The sequence below is a fragment of the Anolis carolinensis genome, chromosome 4 (assembly GCF_035594765.1).
Source record: "Anolis carolinensis isolate JA03-04 chromosome 4, rAnoCar3.1.pri, whole genome shotgun sequence".
NCBI classification, from domain to species: domain Eukaryota; kingdom Metazoa; phylum Chordata; class Lepidosauria; order Squamata; family Dactyloidae; genus Anolis; species Anolis carolinensis.
Window position 1 is genome coordinate 142436045 of NC_085844.1, and position 18425 is coordinate 142454469.

Below are 18425 nucleotides of genomic sequence, written 5' to 3' on the forward strand. Positions count from 1 at the left end.
TTATTTCAAATTGCCAAAATCATGGAGGTTGCATAACTAACATCCAACAGCTGCTACCTTATTGTATGAATTTAACATAATTTTAAGAGATGTTTGATCAATCAAACATTCAGGTCCTTCTTGTGTTAATCTCTGCTTTGTTTCACAAAGGGCAGACACAGAACTTCATGGACACATTTTGCACTAATGGCAAAGAACTGGGTGAAAATGACACATCTCAAGTTAGAAGTGAATAATTTTATGGAAGTTAAAGAGTTTGTTAATACCCAATAGACTGTCTCAGTGTGTCAAGGCAAACTGTTTAACTGAGAATGAGATTTTTTGTAAGGCATTTTCACATACCTTTCTAGAATAAATTCAGATCTAATTTTATTGAAGAAGAATAGGCATGCATATTTGAACGTATGTTTAAAATATTTAAAACTGAGTTGGGTGGGGATCATATTTGTCTGGAATGCATTTGTGAATTTGGAGTCTAAAACATATTTTTACTGTGGTACCATTTTACTGTGGTATAGATTATAGAAAATAAGAACACTAACAGGCTCTTAACTCTGTGGGTATTATAGCACAGTCTTACTGCTCGATTTAGGTCCTGTTACAGAAAGAATGTGAATGGTGTCAGTTAAGCAATATGAAATAAAAGCATTCCTTTTAGATATAGCATTTGCCACAGTGACAAGGCTAACATATCATTACACTTGAGGTCAATATCTTTAAAAGACTCTTTGCAGTAAAAATATCTGAAGTGTATATAACAGAGAAATGTTGGGGCATATTACATTTCTTTTCCACATCTGTAGTAATAGATGTCTGTGTTCCTGCTCTGTGTATAAACTGGCCTATCAACACCAGAATTCCAGAACTGTGAAATATAGACATATGAAACTTGTCTTGGATATTGAGAGGCCCTTGGGGTGTTTGTCATGTGATTGTTTTTAATATGAATTCTAATTAATTGAAGTCTTTATCTAGGCTGCAGTATCATCTTCAGTCAGTAGATGGCAAATAACTCAGTTTTCTCTCACCAACAGCAATAAAGCTGTTGTTAGACTTTGAATATCCCTTTCTCTAGAGATCTTCACATGGCATTTCCCCATGCAGGGTTCCTGAACTTTTCACAACCACGAAAAAGAAATGAATGAAAGTCTTGGAACCTGGTAAAAGGCAGGATAGTGATTGGAAATGAAAGGTGAGTGAACATAAGGGTGCATTGAAAGGAAGATCAGTGAGAAAAAAGAGTGAGCAGTAGAGAAAAAAGAAAGAAGAAAAGAGAAATGGTTTGGGTGTGAGTAGATGGTAAGGAGTTACTAATTTTTGCTAAGCTAGATACCTCTGTTAGTCAAAGAAACAAAAAAAGGAAATGCTTGTCATCGTATCCTACTATTTTACTCCCTGTTGGCACTGCAGAGTGAATCAGTAAAAATAGTTTTGCAGCATGATTTTATACAGGTGTATTGAAAAATAATGTCTCTGATTTGAAGAAGAATCACTCCCTAACAAGTATGCTCGAATTGGAAAGTTATCACCTGGTCCTATGCTTGTTTGCTCAGTCTGAATTTAGATATCATATCATTGATTTTCTGAACCATGAATTCAATACCAGTTTGTACAATGGCATCAATGAACCAGGATTATTTTTTAAGATGGAGAACTCAATATTGGCAGGCAGATAGTGATTCATTTTGTTTATTGCAAGTACTTGCAGGGGGAGGAAAAATTACTTCCCTCAACCATTCTTCAAATATTTTTAAATATGATGACTCTTATGACACAATGTGATCTCCAGCTGTTCAGTGCAGCTTATGCCTAAGTCAGTCAATATATAGCAGAAATCTTTTAAGATTCCTGGTAAAGCCCAATGACAATAGCTTCCTTGATATTTCTTAGTGCTTGATCATTTTGCACATTTCCCATTGACAATTCTTGAGACCCAGAACCCCATTACATTGGGGGGAATTCATCATGGATCATGACAAATTCTTTGCAGCCTGGTGTGGGTGTGGGGAGCCTGTCACCCCATGCCCATAATTATCTGCCTTGCCCCTCACTCTATCCCATGGGGGGAAGTGTCACTGCCAGTTTTCTCTCGTTGTTTCCTATGCAACATGGGAAGCTTCCTGTGTTGCCGAAGTGGCCTCTAACCACACTTATACTTCTGTTGAGGCACGGAGCCTCACCGGAAGTAGATTAATATCATATGATGGGAGCTGGTGGGCTATGTACCTTAACTGAAGTCCAAGTGTCATAACACAGGTAATTTTGCCCATCTGATAAGGTCGTCAATTACATTGACTGCCCCTTCCTTCTTCCTGTTTGCATGGGCACCTTTGCTAATGTCAACAAAAGTGCTTGGCAATAGTTAGGAGATCTCCCAGATCTCAGCAATCATTGACCACAGTGACAGGAGCAAAACAGGCCTGATCTATCCCCTGAAGAAGTGAGAGAAAAGTGGATGGTGGCAGTGACAATGTGTACAGCCAACTGTTTGGCTTCAGGCAGTCTGCCATCCAAACTCTGGCCAAAATGCGGGGCTGCTTCAGAACAAAACCCTGGAGCATTCTCTTAATATGGAGATTAAGATTAAGTTTATACTAATTCACTCCAGTTTGCCTTGCACTAAGAATCAGAGGTCCCTGGGCATCATGTGATTTTCCCGAAGCAACTTCTGATTTACCTTGGGGTTTTAAGACGAGTGTAAACAACCCCTTAGTTACACATTTGTAATTATGGCAATGATGTTGGATCTCTACCATTTTTTCCCTGGAACAGAGGGCCCTTCTAGACAGGCCATAGATCCCAGGATCTGATCCCAGGTTTTCTGCTTGAAATTGGTTTATATGAGTCCTCACTGCCAGATAATCTGGGATAAACAGAAAACCTGGGATCAGATCCTGGAATATAGGGCTTATCTGGAAGGGCCCAGACACTACCTTCAATTTTGCTGCAATTCTTTCTCCTTCCTTCCTTCTCTTCCTCCCTTCCCTTCCCTTCCCTTCCCTTCCCTTCCCTTAACTTGCTTTACCTTACCTTCTTCTCATTATACAACATTATTCCAAAGGGTAGAATAAAAGAGAAAAGTTCAATGCTTCATCCCAACCAGAGTAGAACACTAAATCAATTGCTAAATATTTAGTCAAAACTTATGTGAATTCTATTGATTTAGTGAGTGTACTCACTAAATCAATAGACTCACAATAGGATCAAGGTCAATGTCATAATTCCAAATGAGTGGATGGTGGTTTTGTGAAATAACAGACACAAGGAATATTGCCTCTACCTGGAGAGATATTAAAACCAAAGAAGGAAAAGGTAAGTTATGATACTGCGGTTGTGAAAGTAATCTACCTCAGTTTTGACTTTGCTTTTTCAGCCTCACCTCCAGTTTTGATGTAAGCCTTTTCTGCAAGGAATTGTTTATGAAAATAATGAAATAGAGTCTCCCTCCTAAGGTTTGATAAGACTTATTTCTTACTATTTGTTTGCAGCAATGAAGTATTGTGACATTTACAAATTACAAATTAATTCTGAAATATTATAAAGACCCCCCATTCAAGTATGTTATACTAATGGGACTTGAAACAAGAATTAAATAAAGTACACTTGTCTTTTGATGACTGTGCTAATGCTAAATCATATTTATTTAGTTTGATACTTAGGCATGTGGATCATATAGCTCATCCAAGAGCATTGTCTTTGTCTGATATGCCAGAGAGGTAGGTACGTTTGGAATTATTTTAACTTAAATTCAGTTAAAATGGCTACTCATCTGAAAAATGAACACAATACATGACCCAAGTCATGGAGTGCAAATAAAGAGGGAGTGATGAGAGAGACCTACAATAAAAAATAGGACTGGAATAAGTAGGCTAGGCCTAGAATGTCCCTGGAAAGATGGGTCAATTTCTACAATGATATTTTTGTAAAAGGATGGGATTCTGTAGCTCAGATGCAGAATATATTTAGTATAAATCGAGGAAAATGCTGTCTATAGACTGCATATGATTTCCAGGACTGCTTTTGTGGCCACAAGGGCTCCAGAAATTGTTTTAAATGTTATTTATTTTCCAAAATAGTTTATCCCCAAATGTTTTCTAAGGACCTTATCACATCCTTCTCTCTCCCTCCCCCACCCCGGTGACATTTTGTCAGCAAGTGTGGACCATCACATGGGGAAGCATTGCCCAACTGGGGCAAAAGTGTACTGGCTTCATTGGAGCCAGCACAGCATGGGAGCCTTCCTGTGTTGACAAGAAAGTGTCCAAGGACTCTTCTATGCCAGTTGGGGGTGGGACCCCTACCAGAAGTTAAGGGATGTTGTGTGATGGGCTGTGTGCCCATCCGTCCCTCAGCTGGGAGGGTCCTTACCATTATTGATTCCCAAAGTGCTGAAGGTAAGGAAGGAAATGGAGGAAATGGAGGAAACGAAATCCGCGCACAACCCTACTGCCTATACCATCAAGGTAAACATCAATAGCCTCTAGAATCTCTTACAGAGTATTAATGAACAGCAAAACAGAGGAAAATGGAAAGCAGATAAGACTGCCTCACCAGCTCCCCCAGCATGTTTTTTTTTCTTTAAAAAAGCATGGATCTTCCTCTGAAATGAAAGTCATAATAAACACAGAGGCTGGTGGAAAAAACGACTCTGAATGTATTTTGGAAGAAACTTTCAAGCAGTCTCTGGATGTTTCCAAGACTTTTTGTGTAGTGATGAAAATATATCTGAGCTGATCATTTCATTTTGCCAGTGAATATTGTTAGTTTTGAATAATAAGATAACTTTTACAAAAAATTGTGTAGGAACTGCATTCTTTCTCTTTTAGTTTTGCTTCTGGTACTTAATATTGTTTTGATGTGTCTGGCAACATGGATAAAATCACTTTTCATAATGCAGAACAAACAATACTCCCCAATCTTTATATGTGGCTACCTGAAATAAGGCTGGAATGCTGTCACTGGCCATATCCCCTTACCTGCTTTGCCTCCCTTCCTATCTTGAGATTTCATAAAGTATCATATAACCAAAAACAATTACCTGTCTTTTAGCATAGAAACTGATAACGGGCTGCTCTGTGCTTGAATTCTATTGGGGTTACTTTAGTGCAGGCATGAGTGCAGATGATATAACTATCACCTTCATGCAGCTGCCTTGAGTGATAATTTTGTAAGCAGATGAAGCATAAAAACAATAATAGTTCTTCATTATGTACATTTCAGTTGCTACATTTAACTTTACATTTAACCACCATATAATTATCTTTTCATTTAGCAGAACCTAGGAGTCCTTTCTTCCCAGGTTGTTCTTTCCTCACAGATTGAGAATTTGTGACATGCATAGGCCTGGCATCCATTTCATACAACTGTGTTGAAAGTTTTAAGATCACTAAGTGTCCCGCACTATAACAAAACTTTAATATATCTTTCAGAAATGTTACCCAAAGCAATACAACGGTTTCCTATACCAGGCATCTTTTCTTTCAAAGAGGCTTATTTCTCAATTGTAAATCAATGTTCCCACTCTAACCATAGAACTCAGGAAGATGGCTTGCAACAAAAACCATGGTAAAATATATATCAGGAAAATATGTAAATGCTACAAAAAAGAGATTTTTATGAGATGTGAGACTGACAGTTCAAATGTTTGCTGGGGGATAAAGTATTGGGAAATAATATCCAGGCAGCTCAAGACCCACTATCCCCATCAAGATATTTAGTATCAAAACTTTCTCAAATATTCTGCAACTTGAAGAAAGCACAAATTCAAGAATATTTGAGAATAAAAATGCAATATAATACATTAAGCTGGTTATAATATTTCATCTTCTTTCAAAACATAGATGCTTTGAACCTAACAATGGAGCTGTCTAACTATGTTGGGTAGAGTTGCTATTTCCACCATAAAAATGATCCTCTTCTCTTTCAGTTCACTTTAAAAAATAATTTGCGATTATTCACAAATCACATATTTTATTGGAATAAATATGGGGCTTATGAAGGAGGAGTCAGTACACGAAGAGTCTTCCATTCAGACTGTAAAAGATTGAGACGCTTATGTGGGAAAAGGTGGTTCCTTGGGTTAAGGTAAAGGTAAAGGTTTCCCCTGATGTTAAGTCCAGTCATGTCTGACTCTGGGGGTTGGTGCTCATCTCCATTTCTAAGCCGAAGAGCCAGCATTGTCCGTATACACCTCAAAGGTCATGTGGCCAGCATGACTGTATTGGAGCACTGTTACCTTCCCGCCGGAGCGGTACCTATTGATCTACTCACATTGGCATGTTTTCGAACTGCTAGATTGGCAGAAGCTGGAGCTAACAGCGGCTGCTCACACCACTCCCGGGGTTTGAACCTGGGACCTTTTGGTCTGCCAGTTCAGCAGCTCAGTGCTTTAACACACTTCGCCACTGGGGCTCTTTGGGTTAATTAGGCCTAAATTTGGGGTTTTCCAAAAGGTAATCACCAGTGCTATATTGTGAGACTGGGAGCCAGTGGAAGAAATGCCTGTCTGCAACTCTTCTTAACAGAGGGACACCTTAGCATTATTTTGGGTCCCAGTAAACTGCCCTGATTGCCATAGGATTCTGGAAGTTATTATTAAAAAATCTGGCTATGTGATTTATATTCAGATATCAAGTGCTGCAATGTTTCACTTTTGTAAGACGTTATTATTTATTTATTTTTTAAAAAAACATACTTTTCCGTCTCTCTCTCTCTCTCTCCTGCAGCTTTTATCCTGTTATTGCAGACACTCGAGGATTTAATTTTTATATTTAGAGGAACCTCAGACAACCCTTCTGTTGCTAAAAGGAAAGAAAAGATATTACAATGGCAACAAAAGAAATGGGCGCTGTGTTTCTTCTTGCACATAAAGCTTTCCTTTTATTTCTTTTGGACAAACCTAAAAATAATTTTGGCAGAAGCATTGTTGCCATATTGCTTTGACAGTCAAGTATCCAGAAAGGGACTTAAGGCTGTCTAGCTGGAGGCAATGTCCAATAAACCCTAATCTTTATGTCTCTTTGTTTTTTCTAAAGGACAGCATGAATGAATATCTATTAGCCATGACTTATTAGCCATTGAGTAACTTGACAATCAATTCTACTTCATGTTGGATATGGTTCAAAGTTTCTTTTGTATAAAGGCCAAGTATGTATAAAATAAAATGGCACTGAGGTTTAGTCATGATTATTCAAACAGTGTAGTAAATGATTCTTGGATAGAAAGGACATCTAATTTAGAAGAATACACCTTGAAAGCAATAGTTCAGGGCCACCAAGGGTGTCACTAGTGTCAGCTAGTGACTTCCATTGCAGTGGGACAGTGAATCTGTTCAATTTTTAGTTCAAATGAGCTGTTCAAAGTGCTTAACTCTTTCTCTAGACTACATTAATACATTGGATAGCTACTTTAGTGTTCAGATCCAAAAGTCCAAAAATGAATACACACATCTATTGATAATGAACCTTGAGCAATTATTCTTTTCAAGAATTAAAGATGTATACAACTGCACACTCTTAAACCTGTTTGCTGTCTTAATCTCTTTCCACTGTTCTTTCTCTTACTCCAACTTTGACTGGATTAGAAATCCCCCTTTCACTTCATCCAAAGCTCTTTCTTTCCCCTCTTTTTTCTTGTGGCTAGTCTTTCCTTTATTCATACATTTTCAGGCTTTCTATCTTCTAAACCTCCACTGTTCCCTTCCCATGAAGCAGTAGTCAGCCTCTCTCTCAGTTTTGCTATATTTTCTTATAATGCAATTATTTGCTCATTGTGTATGTTATGTAGTGGGTCATGGAAAGGTTGCCTAGCATGCATGCATATTGTTAATTTTCCACTAGAAGAATTCCTTTCAAAGTTTTTTTAATGATAGTAAACAGAAGGTTGAACTTTCTCTTATCCTTTGCATATAATGTAGAAGTACACAACTGCCAACCCAAAACATTTTGTGCACCACATGACTTTTTAATCTCAGAGAGTTTTTGTGCCTTTAAGAGCTACATAAATTATAGGTGTTCTAGAAGTAAAACTTTTCCAAAAAGACTGGAATTCAGGCATCTTAAAAAATCACTCTCAGATATATTTATTTGTATGTTGGTTTTTCCACACTAAAACCTTTACATCAAGCATTTCTGCTTTGCCTGGCTTCTGGGCTATAAGAACTTCAGCCTGAAGCCTACATCTGCTAAAGAGACAACTCGACTCTCAGATCCAAGCTGAAGACAGCAGCAGCCAGAGTGTGGAGGAGTGCGTTCATCCCTGGCGGGTTGTTACCCCAAGGAAGGGAGGAGGACATAGTGAGCATTGTTCTTAGGGAACAGCTATCCCAGTTATACAGGGCAGAAGGAGATACGGAAATGGGGACAGTCGTATCACCCAGTGGGTAAAGTTAACAACAGGGTGCTGGTAACCCCAAAACTTTCCCCCATCACAAAAAAATCTGGGTAGCCTTAGTAACAACCCCCCAAGATGAAGATATTACTGTTTAATGCCAGGTTAGTAAATAACAAAACAGCTGTCATTGAGGACCTGATCCAAGATGAGCATGCCAATTTGGCATGTATTACATAGCTGAATGAGATTGGGTGAGTTAATATCACTCAGCTCTGCCCACCAGGATTCTCTGTGCAGTGGCAGGTGAGGACTGAAAACATCCCCCTGATCTGGAGCCTAATCCTTCAGTCTGCAGGATTTGAGTATGTTTAGCTAAATGTGGGAAGCCAGGACAGAATAGGGATTAGCTGGACAGGGAGCTGGACAGGGGGAGTGTGACCCTGCTGGTTCTCTTGGACACTTCAGCGGCTTTCGATACCATCGACCATGGTATCCTTCTGGGACGGCTTTCCGGGATGGGCCTTGGGGGTACTGCTCTGCAGTGGCTCCAGGCCTTCCTGGAGGGCCGTTCCCAGTTGGTGATGCTGGGGGACACCTGCTCGGACCCCTGGCCATTGACCTGTGGGGTCCCGCAAGGTTCCATTCTGTCCCCCATGCTTTTTAACATCTACATGAAACCGCTGGGTGAGGTCATCCGGAGTTTTGGAGTGCGGTGCCATCTCTACGCAGATGACACCCAACTCTACTACTCTTTTCCACCAAACTCCAAGGAAGCCCCCCAGATACTGAACCAGTGCTTGGCAGCTGTGATGGGCTGGATGAGGGTGAATAAGCTGAAGCTTAATCCCGACAAGACAGAGGTCCTCCAGGTCAGTCGCATGCCTGATCGGGGTATTGGGTGGCAACCTGTGCTTGACAGGGTCGCACTCCCCCTGAAGGCGCAGGTCCGTAGCTTGGGGGTCCTCCTAGACTCATCGCTGACACTTGATGCTCAGGTGTCGGCGGTGGCCGGGAGGGCCTTTGCACAACTAAAACTTGTGCGCCAGCTGCGACCATACCTCGTGAAGTCTGACTTGGCCATGGTGGTTCACACCTTAGCTACCTCTAGATTGGATTATTGCAATGCGCTCTACGTGGGGCTGCCTTTGAAGACGGCCCGGAAACTTCAATTAGTTCAACGCTTGGCAGCCTTGGTTCTAACGGGAGCCCAATACAGAGAGCGGTCAACCCTCCTGTTTAAGGAGCTCCACTGGCTGCCGCTTATTTTCCGGACCCAATTCAAAGTGCTGGTGATCACCTATAAAGCTCAAAACGGTTTGGGACCCATCTACCTTCGGGATCATCTCTCCTCCTACGAACCTGTACGGTCTCTTTGGTCATCGGGTGAGGCCCTCCTCTCGCTCCCCCCAGCATCGCAGGCGCGGTTGGTGGGGACGAGGGACAGGGCCTTCTCTGTAGTGGCCCCCCGGTTATGGAATTAGCTGCCTAGGGAGATCAGGCAAGCCCCCACCTTGATGGCATTTCGGAAGAGTCTGAAAACTTGGCTTTTCACTCAGGCCTTTGGTTAAGATCATCTTTTTTCCATCACAATTATTATGCTCCTCGACCTTTTGCACTGGTCGCTCTTCCCGATTCCTGATTGATTGATATTATTCAGGACTCCTCCCTACTGTACCAAATATGACCTTAAATAATTCTAATGCACTTTATCTATTTATGAATTTGTTACCCATAATGTGCACCGTACACTTTGCTTATCCACTATTGCAACCTCATTGTTTTTAACCTGATGTTTAATTCTGCGTTGTGTTTTTAACTCATTGTGTATATTTTTTATTGGTTTTGTTTTTGTCCTGATGTTTTATATTTTATCATTGTTTGTATTTTGATTTTGCTGCAAGCCGCCCCGAGTCCCCTTCGGGGGAGATGGAGGCGGGATACAAATAAACTTATTATTATTATTATTATTATTAGCGCCCACCCCACTGCTAAACAGTTTTTATTCCTGAGCTAGACAGGGTGATCTCAGAGTTGATGTTTGAGTCTCCGTGACTTATAGTACTGAGGGACTTCAACATCCATGCTGAGACTGCCTTGTCAGGAGAAGCTCCGGACTTCATGTTTGCCAATTGGTATCTGGACCCACATGCTGCTGGACACACTTTAGACCTTTTATTTTGAGAGGGTGGGGGTGATGGTGATATGGCAATAGAGGAGCTCTCTATGGCACCATTGTCATGGACATATTGCTATCTCATCAGATTTAGACTGGTTGAGACTCAGAACCTCTGCAGGGGTGGGGGATCCATTAAGGTGGTCCACCCCAGGAGGCTTATGGATCTGGATGGATTCCTGACGGCTCTTGGGGAATTTTCCTTTACTTGGACAGGTAATCCTGTTGCTGCTTGAGTTCTGGAATGGGGAAATGACCAGGGCGGTAGACACGATTGTCCTTCTTACAAAAATGGAGCTAAATCAGCAGCTTGGATCCCTGTTGGCCTTCTGCAGGCAGGCCAAGACTTTTTTCTGCATGTAGGCATTTGGAGAAGGATAAGGGATACATTGCTGCGGGGTTTGTGGGTGGGATTTTTGGAGGAATTGGGTGTTTTAAAATGCATTTTAATTTTATTTATTGTAATTTAACTGTATTTCTAACTGAACACACACAATGCTGTTTAATTGTTTTTTGTTTGTTTTTTGTTTAATGTGATTTATTTAAATTGATCAAAGCATGTGACTGTTAACCACCTTGAGTCCCATCAGGAAGGAAGGCAGGGTAATAATAATAATAATAATAATAATAATAATAATAATACCATGTTCACATCAGTTACTTTCCTAGAACTGAGCGCGGGCCAAGGCAGGTGGAAAAAGTGAGGTTCAGCTGAGGAACTTCTGATAATATTAGTCTCAAAATTATATTCATCCTTAATGAATATAATTTTACCATCTTTTATCAACACACTAATCATTCAACTAAAGGTATAATTAAAAGATATTAAAACAGCAACAACATACTCTTCAGAGTATCTTTTCCCTGGATTTTGTTTTCAAAAGATATTCTGAAGACCAATTGTTTCTGAACATATGCAGAAGGCTTCTCACCTTTAATTCATTCATCTGTAAAAGTCAGCAGTATAGCTATTACGTGTCTTTTGTGAAATAGAAACTACTGATTTCAGTAGGTTACTCCCGAGTTAGTAAATAGTAGGAAAATTGCAGTCTAGAAGACAAAGCAGTTCTGAAAGAGGACTTCTACCTCTCACCCTGTCTTTCTTCCCCTTCTTCCCTCCTATTCTACACCACCACTTTCGGCTAACAATGCAAGCAAAATGCAACAAACTTATTTCAAAATACAAAAAGCTATCATACTGTCAAGGAAAAGAATAAACAAAATACATATTGAGTTGTAAGACCTTTATCTATCTGTATGTGCATCACAGCTTAAGAAATTTACATTTTTGGTCTACCTTGTCTCAGATCTTCAGTGCCACAACCTTGCTTTCAAAATATCTCTGTGTCAGCCAACTTTTTTCCTTCAATGCACTTTCCTTCAACTTTGCCTTCTTGTGTGTTTATATCAGGGATGGAGCATGTGTGGTTTGTCAGATGTTGCTGTCCCTATCTTTCTTTACCATCTTTCATCATAAATAAGGATGGCAGATGATGAAACTGGTTAGAATTTCAGTTCAAAACATCTGGAGTGCAACATGGTTCCACTCCCTGGCCTATAAACTCTAGCCCCACTTTCGACAGAGTTCTACTTTGGCTCATAGTCTGAACTCATTTGAGCAGATCAGTTCCATAGTTCATTCTACTTTTTGCCTTATTGTTGGAGACATCAATATTTCCATTCCCTAGTTGAATTCTAGTGCTGTTGACGTCAGAATCCACCATTGGACTGTAGTTCCACACTTCATCTCATTCTCCAGTTATTTAATGTAAATGGTTATAATTTAAATCAGGGTTGTACAAGTTTCCCTGAAGAGCCCCCAAAGCCAATTGACGCACAACAATTTTCCTGAGAGGCAAGATGGATAGTTAAGGCTGTTTCGGGATTGTGAATATTTTCCTTGGCTATTTCTTTGCTTCAGAGATGTCTATCTACTATTAGTAGTGAAGAAGAGCAGCATTCTCAAGGACTACTAGTAGAGAATAGAGTGAGAGTGGGAAAGTTACATCTCTGCGGTTCAGTTCCTAGAATCTCCTAGCCACCATTACTAATGGACATATTCGTAGAGAGATTTAGGGAGTCAAAGTCTCTAGAATCTAACTTTTTAAAGCCCTGGAAATGGGTTATGTGTGTTTAGATGTGTCAGTGCTGAGATATCGGCAAAAAATGTGTGTAGCGTATGTATGTAAACCTCAATTTTTGAGTCAACATAAGCTAGATGCTTATGACATAACTTTGGATGCATATAGAATTATCTACGTAATTCCTGTGCTTTCTGTCAAAGCACCACAATAAACTTTGGGTTAAAACAGCTGAAAACAGCTTTTTCCAAATGCTTTTCTGTACAGCTGACAGCTTCATTAGGCAGTGATCACCATCTTGCACAGTTCTGTACTTCCTTATATTGTGACATTATAAAGAACATTCCAGTGTGCTTGGAATGAAACAGAAGACATAATTGACAGGGATGGCTTTATAATGAGTAAATGAATATAAATCTTTTTAGGGTTGCACTAATTCAATTAATAACTTTCATTGCTGTTGCTTCTTCATTATAGAGGGCTCGTAAGAGGTTCTGAAATTGGAGTGTTAGTGCATAAAGTGGAACAACTTCATTCTCTTCATGTTCAACAAATGTGCACCATTTTTTCTGGCCAAGCTATCTAATGGTATTCAGGAAGGAAACAATGAAGAGTTCACCAAAAAATGGAGGCTGGTATTTGAATATCAGGAAAGAAAGGCAAATGTAGATTTTAAAGTAGCCACAAAGAGAATTCACTAAATTAGTTATAAGGGTAGGTTTTATTACCTATGTAACAAACAACCACAGAAAGCTGAAATCTCAAACACAAATGATTGAAGAATGTTATAGAACTAAATTTATTTATTACAAATATGTGTATGCTTTAACAAATCATAAAAAATGAGCAACTGAGAAATTAGCAGTGATGAAAATGTAACAATGGGCTAAACCAAACAATTTTCGTGTGGGTGCCAAATAAATTTATTTTCTCCACTCTCTTTTACTCAATATTCTCTGGTAGGTTTCCTAGTCTTCCGTTGTTGTTGTTGTTGTTGTTGTTGTTGTTGTTGTTGGGGGTTTTTTTGGGGGGGGGGGAGTTACCTGATATGAAATTTAGGGATAAAAGTTTTAGATCCAAAACTGCACTTTCTCAAACCAAGACCTGCCAGGAGTGCTTTGAGGAGTGTAGCGTTTCTACATGGCATAATGGGATTGGACTGGTTAACCTCCAGGATGGGGCTCTTTTGCTTTTGAAGACATTTCATCAAGGTGAGGAAGATTTGTATTAAAGTGTATCATATTTGCTTTATTATATATGGCACAATAAAACACATAAACAATAATCAGAGTCTACCCTGTTCTACAGGCCTGGCCAACAAATACAGCCAGAGGCTTGTGAAGGTGTCTTCTCCCGTACAATCTGCCTGAACACTTAGGTCTTCTGGGAGGCAGCTACTCTAGCCTGCCAGAATCTGACTGGCGACCCTCACCCAGAGGACCTTTTCATCATCTGCCCCAAGACTATGGAACAGTCTACTGGAAGAGCTCCCATAGCTAAATGAGTTGTCAGAATTTAAAATCCATATGAAGACCTGTCCCTTCCGGCAGGCCTATCATGAATTTTAAATGTGTTGTATATTTTAATAGGTATTTTGTAGAAATATGTTGTAATACGTGCATTTTATAGAATGTTTTAGATGATTATGTGTTTTGGTGATGTTGTAACCAGCCTCAAACCATGATGAGAGGTGAGTAAGAAATAAAATCATCATCATCATCATCATCATCATCATCATCATCATCATCATGAGGGGAAAGGAAAAGACTCAAGAAGGAGTGAAGGTGAAAGCTTTGCTTCCTGATATTAAACAGCTTAATAAGGAATACCCCTAACTACAGATACAATCATAGACATACAAAAATAATGTTTACATAAGCCACACGTAGGAGACTTAGCTATGAGAGACCATAAAGAGATGGAAGGGGAATATGTCTGTTTTGCCCTATAGATTGATTCCAGTTGAGACATATTCCTCAAAGCTCAATTTTATCCAAGGTGCTTCTTTCATATCTGGAACAGATTTAGCCAGGCTATTCTAAATCTTTTAGTGATGTACATATCATAGCTGTGATGTTATGTACTGCTGTTTGATGTCTTATCTGTGAATGTGGGAAACATCCGTTTTTGGAGGTAGGTGGTCTTCAGGGAAAAAAAAATACTTTTGGGTTTGATTCATATCTCCTATCAGAGTCCTTCCTCTGGTCAGACTCTCTATCTCTCTCTCCCACACATTGACACCCAAAACCACCCTTTAGTTTTAGAAGATTCCCTTTCCATGGCCATGTAGTGACTGATGAGAAGTAGGAGGCAGGAAGGAAGTATCTGACTATGTTTCCAAGACAAGCTGCAGATCATCTACCAAGATCTTTGGGGGGTGCATTGTTCTGTGTTTGTCTGTAGGGACACAAACATATGTGTCTATGTTGTCCCCTGCTTTCCACTCCTAAATGGCCATGGAGGGGCTTCCTTTAGCTAAAAAAAGCGGGTTGGTCTGTTTTGATCAAGAAGCAAAAATGGCTTAAATCAATAGTACTATAATGAGTGCATAGTAAAAATACTAGGTTCTTGGCTTCTCCAAAATGACAATACTAAGGAAAGCAGTGGACCATCCCTTCCAATTCTCTGGAATTTTGTGTTTTGTAGGTGGATGCCTAGTGTTAGGTTTTGTGCAGTGAATTTGCAACATACCATAGGATCTATTTAAATCCAACTACTGATAGAACTGTTTCAGCAGTACAATGGGAAAAGAGTAAATACCTGATCCAGAATGATGGAAAAAGGGAGCTATGGTGTGAAAAGGGAAGGAGGAATGCAGAAGGCAGAAGTCTTGTGACTCTCGTTTTAATCAGTTGGGAAATTCACCCTGGGTTTTAGTCCAAATTTCAAATGAGTTAGCTGAAGTGCTGAATCTGTTTTGAAAGGAGGGTGGAGTACCTTTGATAGCTCCTTTGAAGTTCATATTTGTCACCCCTTTGACATGGAAGCCACACTGGAGAAAGCCCCCTTGAAGGAACTCCTATTGTGTATATTCAATGAATGAAAAGATTGGTCTCCTTGCTTTTTTAGGTCACAGGAAGAAATCCATATTCAACATTTGGAATCTATAACATGAAACTAGGCTAGCATTCTGATATAGGGAGGTCTAATTATAAAACTGAAGATATACTGTGTAACCATACTTATTAGTAGTCAGTTTAATACACATGTAGTATAATAGAAAAACAAGCAGTGGTAATAATTTTGTTTTAGAGATAGATATCAAAACCACTATCTGCTTGATTGGTTGCATACAGTTAAAAGGTTGCTTTAATAAAGTAATACTGGGCATAAATTATGAAAACCTATTTTAAATGAAAACTCACCTTGCGCTGAGAATAAATGAAATTGTCCAGAAAATATACAACTTGGCAGAAAAGATGTTTGTGGAGCAGGTTGCTGTTTTTCTCAGCTCTCAGGGGAAAGTATGTATATACTGTTTATAGTTATAACTTATGAATATTAAATACATTAGAACAATTGTGTGCAATTTTGCTATACTAATTTCATAAGCTTCAGCTTAAAGCATCACAGCATAAAGGTTTTGTGTAGGCATTGTCTTATGAACTGAGGGGAAAGAGTTAGAAGAGCCAGCAATATGTAGTGGTAAGAAGAATTCCTATTCTGGGTTGTTGTATGTCTTTCGGGCTGTGTGGCCATGTTCCAGAAGCATTCTCTCCTGACGTTTCGCCCACATCTATGGCAGGCATCCTCAGAGGTTGTGAGGTATGGAGAAAACTAAGCTTAGTTTTCTCCATACCTCACAACCTCTGAGGATGCCTGCCATAGATGTGGGCGAAACGTCAGGAGAGAATGCTTCTGGAACATGGCCACACAGCCCGAAAGACATACAACAACCCTGTGATCCCGGCCATGAAAGCCTTCGACAACACAATTCCTATTCTGCCACCCAAATCCATTTGATGATCTTAGGAAAGCCATACTAGGGTCAGCTTTAGTGAACCCTGCTGAACAAAATGTACTAAAAAAACCTGCAATAGGTTCACCTTAGTGCTGCTGTAAGTTGGAAACAACAGCAACAACAGAGCTAGATCTTTAGAAATTAGGATGATTATCTATTGCAAACTGTCCAATATTGATGATACCCTGCATTGCACTGGCAGATTGTAAACCTTTGCCTGGCATAACTAAGTGGCACAATTAAGTGTTCTCTCCCTCCTTGTGGCCTTCACCTTGACTTGGACTTCCAGTAGCCATTCAGTGACCAGTAGAGAACAGGGAGTTGTCAAGTAACCAGCTGCAGGAAGATGATGCAGACCTCCTGGGTCTCCAGGAAGATCAAAAAGAACACCCTGCCATTGTTGAATGATCATAAACCAATGTAAGGGAGAACCATGCTCAAGTATTTTGATTTGGGAGGGGGATGGTATAAAAGTTATAGAGTGGTTAAGCTCTTATCAATCTCAGGAAAAAAAGCAATCTAAGAATTTCCAGAACATTTTGATCCTACTATCAGGTACCTGGTGAATTCTACTACAGGTTGGATATCCTTTATCTGAAATGTTTGGGACCAGAAGTGTTTTGGAATAGTGTGTTGTGTATCATATATAGAGAGAGACTTTCAATGAAATAGCTCTTTTGGTTTTAAAAATATTTTTGTCAAAACATTTTAAAATTCCCAAAAATCAGTATATGTGCAAAATTTTCAGAAACTTGGGGGGGGGGGGTGAATGATCACCTGCTATCCTGTGTCTTTGTATAGAAAATTCAAGGTGATAGCTTTTAAAAAAAATAATGCTTGTAAAAACTGAAAATTCCTTCAAAATTCATGGAAGCATGAAACATTCTGAAATGGGGTAGGCTACCAACGGTAAATGTATTCTATAATTTGTGGCAAGTTTCATACAAATAACTATAACAATAAGGGAGAAGGGAGCCCCTGAAATTTCCCCATTGGCACAATTACTTAACAAAAAAGTAGTTACCTCATTATATTTATGATACGTAACCTGTCCAATTTAGGAAATATTTTAGGAAAGTTCCCAGCCTAATTTTGTAGTCAGTATTGTAACATTTTTTTTTTCATTGATCGCACAGGCCTAATGAATACATAAGATATCTTGGAAATGAGACCCCCGTCTATACACATTAAAGTAATTTCATGCAATGTTTTTAATAATTGTTCATTTGAAACAAAAGGTGTGCATGTTGAACCTTAAAAAAGTAAAGGGATTACTATCTCAATCACCCATGTGGACATTTTTGGGTTTTGAAATGATTTGGTTCTTGGAATTCCAGATAAGGGGTGTTTAAACTTTAATAACAATAACAGTCTGAAATGTAAGTGAAAGGGTCTTTCTACTTGTTGAGTAGTTTTCCATTATGATTTAATGACTTTTGTTCTGTGTTTGGCCAAATTATATCCAGCGCTCTCCTTTGATTTGTTATATTTTGTTGTGTGCTGGGTAGATGTTACAAAACTGCTAGAAATTAGAGTTTATATGCATGCTTCAGTGCTGGACTGGTCAGTTTAAATACTGAACATCTGGATTAGTATGTCACTAAATCAGCTTCTGTCTTGAATTCACTAATGTTTCTAGTCTTAAATCCAAACAGGAAGGGTATATGTTTCCCCTACAAGTGTCCCCTAGCTTTTCCCATCCTCCTTCAACCACTGAATGGGCATGGGAAGAAGCTGGCTTGAGAAGGGGGTCATGGTAATATGGAAATACTAAATTCATCCTCCATGACAAAAATAGAAGTGTATATTACTAATAGGATTCTAAATGCTAACTACTACTACTACATAATCTTTAGATGTAAAGTAGCAAAGCTGAAAA

General features: G+C 39.3%; 1 long non-coding RNA gene across 1 annotated transcript in view; it reads left to right on the forward strand.

The window, feature by feature from the left end:
- The window catches only part of LOC134298289 (uncharacterized), a 73750-nt gene extending 66695 nt beyond the window's left edge, over positions 1 to 7055 (forward strand). The window contains exon 3 of the long non-coding RNA XR_010005292.1: positions 6726 to 7055. This is a non-coding gene — a long non-coding RNA (uncharacterized LOC134298289). The remainder of the gene's footprint in view (positions 1 to 6725) is intronic.
- Positions 7056 to 18425: the final 11370 nt, after the last annotated feature.